Source organism: Dipodomys spectabilis, unplaced genomic scaffold, assembly GCF_019054845.1.
Source record: "Dipodomys spectabilis isolate Male_0828 unplaced genomic scaffold, ASM1905484v1 ptg000307l, whole genome shotgun sequence".
NCBI classification, from domain to species: domain Eukaryota; kingdom Metazoa; phylum Chordata; class Mammalia; order Rodentia; family Heteromyidae; genus Dipodomys; species Dipodomys spectabilis.
In genome coordinates this window covers 6,140,670-6,144,103 of record NW_024870984.1, presented here as the reverse complement: position 1 = coordinate 6,144,103, position 3,434 = coordinate 6,140,670, and the positions used below count along the sequence as shown (strand labels likewise).

Below are 3,434 nucleotides of genomic sequence, written 5' to 3'. Positions count from 1 at the left end.
TAATTAAAGGCACTAAGTGCATGGCCCAAGACACACAGTGAGGAAGGAAATGCGTCAAATTTTCCAAAAGTCTTCCAGCAATACACAAAAGGTAGATAAATTCTCTCCATTCACTGATACTCTCAATTCAATATTCATACTGTCCAAGAAATAATAGCATAGCAATTATTGCCCATGGTAATTGTTTTCTGTTACATTTTGTCTTCAACACAGACTGTGTTGGTGACATTGGGTTATCATGCACAGAGCTGAGCTTATAAATTATGGTCCAAAGAGAGGCAAATTTCTTCTGTCCCATAGTTCCAGTATCATTTTTAAAAAGTACTAAATCTTTTAAATATCAACACTTACTGTATTTTAATAATTCAAGAATGAAAAATTTCACATATAATCACTCCAAAATGCTTTAAGACTAGGGGATGATAAAACAGGCCTCTGTGAAGTAAATTTTTTTCTACTTTTAAAATTATTCTGAAAGCCTGGTACTGGTTTGTCACACCTGTAATCCTAACTACTCGGGATACCTACTAAGGAGCCTGAGATCTGTGGATAATATTGGGAAGCCAACAGGACAAAATAAATTCATGAGATTATTTTTCAAAATTTTAGCGAAATAGCAAAGGTCCAGGAATGGAGATGTAGCTCATATAATAACTCACCAATCTAGAGAGAAAGACGTAGCGAGATGTTGAAGCCCTGATTTCAAACTCTGAGCATGCCAACACGCAGGAATGCACACACACTCACTTTTTCAAAATATCTTCATATCAGTGTTTTGCATTAATTTCTTTGTTAACGATATTATATGGGTAAAATGGGCTTCATAAACTCTTCCATCTCAAAACATTTTTATACATTTTTGTTGTAAAAATACTGTACAGAGGGGTTATAGTTATATGAGCAAAGTAATAAGTACATTTCCTATCAAGCATTGTTACCTCCTCCTTTGTTTTTCCCCCACCATTCCTTCCCTTACACCTCCACAAGTACACTCCTCATACCCCAAAGCCCCACCAAATGTCCCTAGCCTAAATTGTAAAGTTCATTTTTCAAAATAATGTCTTGTGCATCTATTGTTATACAATGGGTCAAACAGTATTCCTATTTAAGCATGTTGTTTTTTTCCTTTCCCTCCCCAAATTAGAGAAGTGTACATTCAAGATGCAGGTGCACCAACATCAAATAAAGTGAAAACAGGGTTATACTGTTGGGGAGGAACGTATAAAAAAGAAAAACAATCACGTCGTACATTATAAATATGTGAGAAACAACAGCAAGAAAGAAAAAAAAACACTTGTGTCTATATCTTGGGGGTTATTTAGCTTAACATCAACTTATCTAGTCATATACACATAGGCTTTCAACTTTTCTGCTTATCCCAGACATATACTAGTTATTGCAAATAAGGGATACCATGGGACCTATGTTTCTTTGGACTTGGCTTACATCAGTTAATATAATTTTTTTCCAAGTCTTTCCATTTCCTAACAAATTGAGCGATGTCATTCTTTCTGATGGAGGCATAGAATTAATATATATATATATATATATATATATATATATAGTATATGTGTGTGCGTGTGTGTGTACACACAAATACACACAGAACATTTTCTCCTTTTTTGTTTTTTAGAGTAACTTAGTTTTCCACCTTCATCATTTTTTCAAATGTTTTTATTGTGATTAAGTGGTTACAAAATTTCCCAAATTTCACAATATTGTGGGATAGTGATGCTTAGTTTAAGTCACAAACACATTCTAACTTCGATGGAGCAAATTGTCTATTATGGTCTACAACATTTATGAATTCTATGAGCTTTGCAATAGAGTTATTTCTTCCATATGTAAACTTTTTTTGTTTTGAAATATGTATATTTCTTTTGTATTGCATAGCATCAGCTGTTCCCTCTTTCCCACTTGTTCCCTCCCTCCTTCCAGTGACATTGAGTTGCTTAGTTCATTTTGGTCAATGTCCAGCACAGCTGATGGATCCCACTGTTGTATGTTTTTCCCTGATTCCCTCTAGTTCTGTGTCGTCCTCCTGGTTTCCCTTCAGTGTGCACATATGACGGGCAAAATGGGGTTATTTAGTAGTGATTCGACCAGATGAGTGGAAGTTCTTGGTTTCTTAAGTGTTGTTAATTTTGTCATATCACCTTACATTTTGATTTAACATCTGCTTATCACGGAGACCATGTGCCCTTTGTCTCTTTGCTTTTGGCTTAACTCACAACATGATTTCCTGTAGCTTGATTGATTTCCCTACTAATGCCATTATTTTGTCCTTTCTAATGGCTGGAAAATATTCCGTTGTGTATAGTTACCACAGTTTTTTGATCCATTCATCTCTGGTGGGACATATGGGTTGTTTTCATATCCTGGCTATTGTGAACAGTGCTGCAATAAACGTGGAAGTGCATTTGTCCTTGAATATTGGTACCTGTTATTCAGGATAGATGCCTAGAAGTGGTATGAGTGGGCCATAAGGAAGGTCAATATTTATCTTTCTGAGGACTCACCAGACTGCTTTCCAAAGTGGTTGTGTAAGTGTACATTCACACACACACACACACACACACACACACACACACAGAGTGAGAGAGAGAGAGAGACAGAGAGAGAGAGAGAGAGAACATTTTCTTGATCCATTCTTCTACTGAGCAGCATCAGGGTTGGTTCCATATCTTAGCTATGGAAAATAATGCTACAATAAACATTGTTGTGGTGGTAGTTTTAGTATGGACTGGTTTGTGATCATTTGGGAGAATGCCCAAAAGTGGGATTGCTGTATAATAGGGAGCTCTATGTGGAGGCTTTTGAGGAACCTCCAAACTGCTTTCCAAAGTGGATGAACAAGTTTACACTCCCACCAAGAATGCCGTAGGCTTCCCTTCTGGCCATATCCCTTCCAGCATCTGTTGTTGTAAAAATATGGAACGATTCACTAATTTGTACATCATCCTTGTGCAGGGACCACGCTAATCTTCTCTGTATGTTCCAATTTTAGTGTATGTGCAGCCAAATTGAGCACAAAACATTTTTTATATATAAAAAGTAATTGATTTTCTTAAACTAGACAATTCAACAAAAATAAGTTCAAAAGAATTGTGAAATTTTAGAACCATGTGTTTCTTATATAAGCACACATTTAAGAATAAAGTCAAGATTGACATATCAAAAACAAAATAATTCCAGATATTTGTTGTTCATGAGATTTGTAGGAGGAGGAGTTCAATTATTCTACAAAAGGCACTTGTCATAATGATCATTGCAGCAAATGTTAAGGTTTGTTAAAAGTTTTAATGTTTTAAATATGTTTAATTTTGGGATTTGCTTATATATGGCAAAATTAAGTCATAAAAATTTTTGATAACGTATATAATATTTCTGGTAGCATGTACTAGTAAGTATGAACATTTCAGATTTTATAGAAA

The 3,434-nt window shown here is 35.1% G+C and overlaps 1 non-coding gene across 1 annotated transcript; it reads right to left on the bottom strand.

Annotated features, from left to right (window-relative positions):
• Window positions 1-2,925: 2,925 nt before the first annotated feature.
• On the bottom strand, window positions 2,926-3,031 carry LOC122127675. Its single transcript, XR_006151244.1, has one exon. It is a non-coding gene; the product is annotated as a U6 spliceosomal RNA (small nuclear RNA).
• Window positions 3,032-3,434: the final 403 nt, after the last annotated feature.